This window comes from Chrysochloris asiatica, unplaced genomic scaffold (genome assembly GCF_000296735.1).
Source record: "Chrysochloris asiatica unplaced genomic scaffold, ChrAsi1.0 scaffold00062, whole genome shotgun sequence".
NCBI classification, from domain to species: domain Eukaryota; kingdom Metazoa; phylum Chordata; class Mammalia; order Afrosoricida; family Chrysochloridae; genus Chrysochloris; species Chrysochloris asiatica.
In genome coordinates, this window is record NW_006408580.1 from 724,677 (window position 1) to 735,088 (window position 10,412).

Below are 10,412 nucleotides of genomic sequence, written 5' to 3' on the forward strand. Positions count from 1 at the left end.
CCGAGGGTGTAAATCTTTACGGGAGTAGAAAGCCTCATCTTTCTCCCGCGGAGCGGCTGGTAGTTTCGAACCGCTGACCTTAAGGTTCGCAGTCCGATTCGTAACCACTACACTACCAGAGCTCCATCAATACATATGTAGAAATATTCTCTATGAAAACCTGTTCATATTCATAAGTGTAGTTCCATACACCTTCCTACCCCTGTTCAGCTTGAGTGTTGATCTACGTATCCACTTATAAAAATGATTATTGCTATTGTTGCAGGATTGGGTATGTAGTAGTATTTACTTTTGTTGCCGTTAACGTTCACGCTCCTCCCAATGTTTCTCTTTGCCTTGACCTTTCTGCTCCCATAAAGATTTATATCTCTTACTGTAGCTTTCCCTTCATCCAAGTAAATAGGTGTGGCACTGTAGGATAAGTACTGGACTGCAGACTGCAAAGGCAGCAGTTCAAACCCACCAGCTGTTCCTTGGAAACCCTATACAAAGCTGCTATGAGTCAGAACTGTCTTGATGGCACGTAACAACAACCATCCTCTAGTTAGTGATTTATTCTTCCTTCCTCTCCCACCCCTGGTTATCTTCAAAGTATGTTACTTTCTGTGTGTCAACCTTTTCTTGAATTTTTACAGTAATGATCTCACACAGCACTTTGCCCTTTTGTTATTGACTGATTTCATTCAACAGAATGTCCTCTAGGTTCATCCATTTTATGAGGTGTTTTACTGATTCATTGTTATTCTTTAACTATATGTAGTATTTCATTGTATGTAGGTGCCATAGTTTATCCATTCAGCCATTGCTAGGCATGTAGGTTGTTTTCATCTTTTTGTTAGTGTAAGTACTAGGGAACTTACAAAATTCTTGGAAAAATGGAATTAAAAGATAATGGAATTTCCCCACAAAATTTTAAGCCTTCTCGTAATACTGCAATGAACATGGTAATGCGTGTATATCACAGCTCTTATTTCTATAAGATACATACCTAGTAATGGGATTGCTGGATTATATGGTATTTCTAGTTCCAATTTTAAAACGTGCCACATCATTTTCCACAGTGATTGTACCACTTTACAGTTCCACCAGCAGTGCATGAGGATTTCAATGTCTACACATCCTCGCCTTGCATTTGTGTTTTTTGTTAAGTGCCACCAAGTCCGTACCAAGTCATAGCAATCTTGTATAAGATTTCTGAGATATAAATCTTTGTGGGAGCAGAAAGCCTAATCTTTCTCCCATGGAGCAACTGATGGCCTCAAACCACTGACCTGGTGGTTCACAGTCCAGTGATTACCCTGAAAAGGTACTGTGGTATGAATCCCATTTGGTCATGTAATCATGATGTTTTGTTTTGATATGTTTTGATATGGATCTTATTGGCTAGAATTCTGTTGAGAATATTTGCATTGGTGTTCACGAGGGGTATTGGTCTATAATTTTCTCTTTTAGTGGTGTTCTCACCTGGTTTTGGTATCAGGGTTATGCTTGCTTCATAGAATGAGTTTGGAAGTATTCCATCCTTTTCTATGCTCTAGAGTAGTTTGAGCATCATTGATGTTAACACTTCTCTAAATGAGTTGGTAGAATCTGCCAGTAAAACATCTGGGCCCAGACTTTTTGTTGTTGTTGTTGTGAGTATTTCTATGACCTGATTTATTTATTTTTTGGTTATAGGTCTGTTCAAATTTTTCTACTGTAGTCTGAGTTAGGTTAGGTAGATAGATAGTGTGTTTCTAGAAATTGGTCTATTTCTTCAAGGTATTCAAATTTGTTGTTCATAGTATTCTGTTATTATCTGTTTTATTTCCGTTGGTTCTGTTGTGATGTCACCCATTTCATTTCTTATTTGTGTTATTTGCATCTTCTTTTCCATTGTTATATTTGCCAGTGATTTGTAGTTTTTATTAATGTTTTCAAAGAACCAACTTCTAGTGTTGTTGTTTTTTTCTATTGTTTTTGTCTCATTTCATTTATTTCTGCTCTAATACTATCATGGTTTTTTTTTTTATTTTGGTGATTTTGGGCTTATTTTGCTGCTCTTTTTTAATTGTTGGAAATGTTAGATTAAGGTGCTGGTTTTTGTATTTCTTCTTTTTTAATGTGTGCATTTGTTGCTATAAATTGTCCTCTGAGCACTGCTTTTGCTATATCCCAATTTGTTTGGTATGTTGTATTTAATTCAAGGAACTTTTTAAATTTCATTTTTTATTTCTTCTATTACCCAGTAGTTTTTAAGCAGGGTATTATTCCATTTCCATGTATTTGAATATTTCCCTAGATCTTCCTATTGATAATTTCTAATTTTATAGCACTGTGATCTGAGAAAATGCTTTACGATATTTCAGTGTTTTAAAATTTACTCAGGCTTGCTCTGTGGTCTAACATGGTCTATTCTGAAAAATGTTCTATGTACACTAGGAAAGAATGTATATTGTTCTATCACTGAGTGTATATCTATAAGGTCAAGTCGGTTTATTATGTTTTCAGTTTTATGGTCTTTATTGAGTTCATTTCTAGTTATTCTGACCTTCATCAAAAGTGGTGTATTAAAGTCTCCTGCTATGTATGGAGAGTCCTGGAATGGCGCTGTGAGATAAAGCACTGGATCGCAAGGTTGGTTTAAACCATAAGGTCTGCGGCTCAAACTCACCAGCCGCTCCTTGGAAACCCTATATAGGGTCACTATGAGTTGGAACCAACTTGATGGCACTTAACCACAACAACAGCTATGTATGGAGTCCTGGTGTGGTACTATAGGATAAGTACTGGGCTGCTAACTATAAGGTTGGCAGTTCAAACCCTATACAGGGTCACTATGAGTCAGAACTGACTCAGTGGCACTTAATAACAACACCTTTGTATTACTAAAGAGTTGTCTATTTATCTTTTCAATTTTGTTAATGTTTAATTTATTTATTTTGGGACTCTTTCATTGAGTGTGTAGATATTTATTATGGTTATATGTTCTTGTTCAATGGTCCTTTAATCACTATATAAAATCCTTCCTTATCTGTTTGTCTTGTTTTTGTCTTAAAGTCTATTTTATTTAAAATTAATATTGCCACTCCTGCTCATTTTGGGTTGCCATTTTTCCATCCTTTGATTTTAGTTTATTTTTGTCTTTCTGTCTAATATAGACAGCACATTGATGGGTGATGTTTCTTATCCATTCTGTATTGTCTGTTTCTTGATTGGTGAATTTAATCCATTAATATTTGGTGTAATTATCAATAGTATGCATTTACTGCTGTCATTTTGCTGTGTATGTGTTTCATTTTGGGTGTTTGCTGTGTTCAGTTTTTAAATGGATTTTCTTATCATTTTCTCTGTTGATGTTCTTTAGTGTTTACTGAGACTTTATGCTTTTCTTCTTTTTTATTTTGGTGAGAAAGTTTAATAATTTTCTTTGAGGTTACCCTGTTATTTATTATTATTATTCCAAGTTTAAAATAGTCTGTTCTAGATTGTGATAGAGGCCATGCAGTGAGCCATGGAAGGGGCACTGGAGGAAGGGTGCCAGCAAGTTCCTTGAAGGAACAGTGACCTATACCTGTGGTTCATCACCATGCCCTCTGACCTGGCCAAGAAGAAAGCAGCCAAAAAAAAGGAAGCTACCAAAGCTCAACAACAACCCAGAAAGGAACATGAAGCAAATGGAGATGAAGCCACAGAACCACAGGTGGCAGAGGAGAAAAATGAGGCGTCCAATGGCAGGGAAACCACAGAATTGGATCTGCTGACTAAGGAATTAGAGAACTTTGACATGAAGGAAACTGCTGCTCAAGTTGTTGCCGGTGTCCTAACCTCTCACCCCAACAGTACTGATGTCCACATATCAACCTCTCGCTCACCTTTTGTGGTCTAGAGCTGCTCAATGACACCAAACTAGAATGAAACTCAGGCAGACATTATGGCCTCATTGACTTAAATGGAACTGGAAAGTCCATGTGGCTCTTGGCTATTGGGAAATGGGAAGTTCCCATCCCTGAGTACATCGACATCTATTATCTGACTCGGGAGATGCCCCCTAGTGACAAGACTCCCTTGCAGTGTTTGATGGAAGTGAACACAGAGAGGGCCATGCTGGAGAGGGAGGCTGAGCGACTGGCTCACGAGGATGTGGAGTGTGAGAAGCTGATGGAGCTATATGAGCACTTGGAGGAGCCGGACACTGACAAGACAGAGACAAGGGCCTCACAGAGCTTACAAGGACTGGGCTTCACACCTGCCATGCAGCGCAAGAAACTAAAAGACTTCAGTGGGAGCTGGAGGGTGAGAGTTGCCTTTGCCAGAGCCCTCTTCATTTGGCCATTCATGCTACTCCTGGACAAGCCCACCAACCACTTGGACCTAGATGCTTGTATGTGGTTGGAAGAAGAACTCAAGATTTTGAAGTGTGTCCAGGTCCTCATCTCTCATTCCCAGCATTTTCTGAATGGTATCTGTACTAGCATCATTCACACACACAACAAGAAACTGAAGTCCTATACAGGTAATTATGATTAGTACGTGAAGACACAACTAGAGCTGGAGGAGAACTAAATGAAATGTTTTTACTGGGAGCAGGACCAGTGAAGCTCACATGAAGAACTACATTGCTAGGTTTGGCCATGACAGTGCCAAGCTGGCCCGGCAGGCCCAGAACAAGGAGAAGACACTACAGAAAATGATGGCGTCAGGACTGACAAGACACTATCATTTTATTTGCCACCCTGTGGCAAAATTCCTCTACCAGTCATTATGGTTCAAATGTGAGCTTCACACATACAAAAGATGGCCCTTGCATCTACAGTTACCTAGAGTTTGGTATTGACCTTGACACATGTGTGGCTCTGGTAAGGCCCAGTGGACAGGAAAGTCAACACTTTTGAAACTGCTAACTGGAGAGCTACTACCCACAGATGGAATGATCCGAAAACATGTTCACGTCAAGATAGGGCATTACCATCAGCATTTACAAGAACAGCTGGATTTAGACCTCTTTCCTTTGGAGTACATGATGAAGTGCTACCTAGAGATCAAGGAGAAGGAAAAAATGAGGAAGATCATTGGGCAATATAGTCTCACTGGAAAACAGCAGGTGAGCCCAATCTGTAACTTCTCTGATGGGCAGAAGTGCTGTGTGTGCCTGACCTGGCTGGCCTGGCAGAACTCACACCTGCTCTTCCTGGGTGAGCCTACCAACCACCTGGACATTGAGACCATCAATGCGTTGGCTGATGACATCAATGAATTTGAGGGTGGCATGATGCTTCTGGTGTGGCGTTGCTGGTTAATGTGGTAAACTGCAACGTCTGTGTGGGTCGTTAAGGCCAGCAGTTCTAACTCACCAGCTGCTCCTTGGAGACCCTGTACTGGGTTGCTATGAGTTGGATCCTGATTTGATGGCACTTAGCTATAACAAATGATGCTGGTGAGCCATGATTTCAGACTCATTCAGCAGGTGGCACAGGAAATTTGGGTCTGTGAGAAGCAAATAGCCTGGAGACATCCTGGCCTACAAGGAGCACCTCAAGTCCAAGCTGGTAGACGAGGAACCCCAGCTCACCAAGAGGACCCACAGTGTGTGAGCCTTCTGCCCAGGCTTGCATCAGGAGTTCCACTTGGGACTTAACAGATGCTACCCTAACCAGCTGGAGTCCTGGTGTGGCGCTGTGGGTTAATGTTCCAGACTGCAAAGCCATTTGAACTGCAAGGTTGGCAATTCAAGTTCATCAGCTGCTCCTTGGAAACCCTATACAGGGTTGCTATGGGTCAGAACCAACTCGACGGCACTTCACAACAACAACAACCCTGACCTGACTCAGGATGGAACCCCAGGGCTACACTCCTGCATTGCTGCAATACTGCTCCCCAGCCTCCCCTAACCTGCTTTAGATGTACTCTTATCTACAGCTGTCCAGTGCCCATCCATTTCCTGTCCTCCCACTTACTTTTTTGTCCATGTCTGGACTCAGCTAGCTCTTCCCTTCCAGCCCTTGGCTGGTTACCTTACCTGGATGGTGATATAGCCAGAGGCAACTGAGGGATAGCCCAGGGGACCAATCCCTGGATTTGACCCATGGAGGAGCTTAGGATCCTTGTTTTCTGGGTTTTGGAGATGTTGGAGGAAAAACCCAGCCCCACCACCCCCATTCTTTCTGCTTCGGGTTTAGGGTTCTAGACTAGCACTTTAGTCCTGGCCGGTTTGTTTTTGTTGTTGTTGTTTTTTCCTGGCCAGTTTTTAAATAATTATTTAGCAGTGTAATTTCTAGACTTGCGTGACATCTACAAAGCACCCAATAAAGAAAGAAGAAGCCATGGTAAAAAAAAAAAAAATTAAGTCTGTTCTATCGTGATATTGTCTTGATATAATCTGTATTTGGAAGTTCTTAATCAACATGGTTTATACCTGCTTTTTGCTTAATGGTTATCCTCATTCACAAAGTGATCTCTGTTTCCTTATTTTCAGTGTTGTAGGTATATTTTATTTCTTATATTTCTATGTCTGAATTGTGGACTCCTGGTGAGGCGCTGTGAGCTAACGCATCAGACTGCAAAGTCGTTTGAACTGCAAGGTTGGTGGTTCAAGCTGACCAGCTGCTCCTTGGAAACCCTATACAGGGTCGCTATGGGTCAGAACCAACTCGATGGCACTTAACAACAACAATAACATGTCTGAATTAAGGAGCCCTGGCAGCGTAATGGATTATGAGCTCCATGGGGGATAGATGAGGCTTTTTGCTCCCGTCTTTTTGCTCCAGTCTTGGAAACCCTATACAGTGTTGCTATGAGTCGGAACCCACTTGGTGGCACACAATCACCACCAATATCTTAGTGTGCACCAACGAAACCATACAGGAGAGAAAACCCTATGTTTGTCCTCAATTTGGCAAGACCTTCATCCAGAAATCACACTTCATTGTACATCACAAAATTTATACTGGGAAGAAGCCATATGAATGCAGTGACTGTGAGAAATGCTTCACAAAGAAGTCACAGCTCCATGTGCATCAGCATATTCATACAGAAGAAAAACCCTATAAATGTGGAAAGTCATTCACTGACAGATCCAACATCATTCCACACCAGAAAATTCATGCTAGAGAAAAACCCTATACATTCAGTGACCGTGAAAAAACCTTCACCTGGAGTCAAGTTTCAATACACATCAGAAATCTCATATTGGGGAGAGACACCATAGTCTGTCTTAGTCTGGAAGCTCAGTTGAAACCTCTCTACCATGGGTGTCCAAACTGGTATTTCAAATACCAGTGTCATAGCTTCCAGCATCACAGCAACATGTAAGCCACAATAGTACAGCAAAGCAACAAATAAGTGGTGGATATACTCCAATATATTTATCCATTGTACTGTTGATAGACATTTTAGTTGTTTCTGGCTTGAGAGTATTGTGAATTTTTAGAATAACAGTACTATAAACATTTTAGGGTCTATCTATGGATGAATATATGTACAAATTTCTGTTGGGTGTATACATGGGAGTGTAATTACCAGGTTATTGGATACTCATGGGTTCAAAAGTAACAATTATGAGGATGGCACAGGATTGGGCAGTGTTGTTTTGTTGTGTTGTGCATAGGGTCACTATGAGTCAGAACTAACAACAACAAGAGGATACCCATATGTTTAGTTCTAGTATATAAAATAAGTTTTCCAAAGTGTTGGCACCAATATATACTCCAACTAACAGAGTAAGTATGTTCTAGTTGCTCCACATTCTTGCCAATGCTTGGTATTTTCCATCCTTTTAAATTTAGTCATTATGGTGGGTGTGTAGTGTTATCTCAGCATACTTTTCATTTTTAAACTGAACTGTGAACCACAAGGTCGGTGGTTTGAGCCCACCAGGAGAAAGATGTGGTGTTCTGCTCCAGCAAAGATTTATAGCCTTGGAAACCCTTGCTATGAGTTGGAATTGACTTAACACCAACATCCTCCAATGCCAAAATAGTATCTCACCAGGATAGACCAGTGATGTCTGAGATCTGAGCTTCAGACATGGTCCTCCCATGGCTGGACCATTTCACAGTCCCATCATCGATGTATGAAGATTCTAATTTCTACACATCCTCATCAACACTTGTTGTTTTATTATAGCTGTTCTAATGCATATGAAGTGGTAATTCATTGGGATATTAGGTTACCTCACTCTAATGATTGTGGTGCTATAGGTTAAGCACTGGACTAACTATAAGGACAGCAGTTCAAATCCACCAGCTGCTCCTCAGAAACCCTATACAGTGTTGCTATAAGTCAGAACTGAATCAATGGCACTTAATAACAACAACAATAATTAATGAAAGGAGCCCTGATAGCACAGTGGATTATGACCTGGGATGCTAATCACAAGGTCAATAATTCGAATCTACCAGTTGCTCTATGAGAGGAAGATGAAGATTTCTGCTTCTGCAAAGATTTACAGATTTACAGGGTTGCTATGAGTTGGAACTGATTTGGTGACACAAAACCACCAATGATTAATGAAGGAACACGAGCGGTGCAGTGGTTAAACACCCGGCTACAAACTAAACCAAATGGTCAGCAGTTCAAACCCACCATCTTCTTTGCAGAAGAAAGATGTGACAGGCTGCTTCTTGCAAAGATTTGTTGTTGTTGTTAAGTGCTGTCAAGTCGATTCCAACCTATAGTGACCCTGTATCAGGATTCCAAGGAGCAGCTGGTGAGCTTGAACCACCGATCTTGCAGTTCAAATGACTTTGCAGTTTGACACATTAGCCCACAGTGCGACACCAGAACTCCAGCTAGATTGCCTTGGAAATCCTATGGGTCAGTTCCACTCTGTTCTGTAGGTTCTGTGAGTCAGAATAACTTCATGGTAATGGGTTTGATTTCCAATGATTAATGATGTTGAACATCTTTAATGAAGTGTCTGTTCAGATCTATTACTCTGTGGGATATTTGTTTTCTTATTGTTAGCTTAAGAGGGTTTCTACATATTCTAGGTACAACTCCATTATCAGATACATGCTTTGGAAAGATTTTATTCTGATCCCTGGATTGTCTTTTCATCCTTTTAACTGTCTTTTAAAAAGCAGAAATGCCTGTTTTTATGAAGTCCAATTTTCAGTTTGCTCTTTTATGTATTATACTTTTGGTGTCATATTTACAACACACCACAAAACATTTCTGAAAATACTTAGGTAAGTATTATCCTGAAACCAAAACTATAGATCAATAGTACTTGTGAATGTAGGCATGAAAACTTCAACAACATATTAGCAAGTCAAATCCAGCAACACAAAACAGTAATTATACATCATGACTAAGTGGGGTTTATTTCAGGGATGCCAGGCTGCTTCAACATTCAAAAATCCATCAATGTAATATCGATTAATAGTCTACAGGAGGGGGAAAAAATCTCATGATCTATAGATTCAATGCAACTTCATCAGATTTCTAACTCCCCCACCCTCTTCCTCTATAAATCATAAAGTTTATATGGGAATAGAAAGGACCAAAAATGTGAAAAGAATTGTGAGAAAGAATAACAAGGTTGGAGGGTATTCATCTCCCAATTTCAAAATTATTATAAAGTTACAATAATCAAGATATAATGCCTTAAGCATTATGCTCTTTTAATATCTATCTATATGGGATCTACCACCACTTGTCTGTCAATTTGTCGTATTGTGGTGGCTTGTGAGTTGTTGTGATTCTGAAAGCTATGCCACCGGTATTTTAAATACCAGCAGGGTCACCCATGGTGGACAGGTTTCAGATGAGCTTCCAGATGACGACAGACTAAGAAGAAGGAGTGATGAACTACTTCCGAACGTTTCGTCACTGAAAACTTTATGAATAGCAGAGAAACCCTGTTAGATATAGTACCAGAATATGAGCCCCTCAGGTTGGAAGGCACTCAAAATACGACTGGGAAAGAGCTGCTTCCTCAAAATAGAACTGACCATGATGACGCAAATGGAGTAAAGCCTGTGGGAATAAAGCCCTCGGGACCTTCATTTGCTGATGGGGCACAACTCAAAATGAAGAGAAACAGCTGTAAATATCCATTAAAAATCTAAACATGGAATGTACAAAGTATGAATCTGGGAAAATGGGAAGTTGTCAAAAATTAAATGGAACACATAAACATCGATATCTTAGGTATTAGTGAGCTGAAATGGACTGGTATTGGCCATTTTGAATCTGACAATCACATGGTTTACTATGCCGGGAATGACAAATTGAAGAGAAATGGTGTTGCTTTCATCGTCAAAAAGAACACATCCAGATCAGTCATGAGGTACAATGCTGTCTGTGATACGATAATATCCATGTGCCTACAGGGAAGACCAGTTAATACCACTATTATTCAAATTTACTCACCAACCACTAAAGCCAGTGAGGATGAAATAGAAGAATTCTATCATCTTCTTCGATCTGAA

The 10,412-nt window shown here is 40.1% G+C and overlaps 1 pseudogene; it reads left to right on the forward strand.

Annotated features, from left to right (window-relative positions):
• The first annotated feature begins 3,568 nt into the window (after positions 1-3,568).
• On the forward strand, positions 3,569-5,573 carry LOC102824733 (annotated as a pseudogene).
• The last annotated feature ends 4,839 nt before the right edge of the window (positions 5,574-10,412 follow it).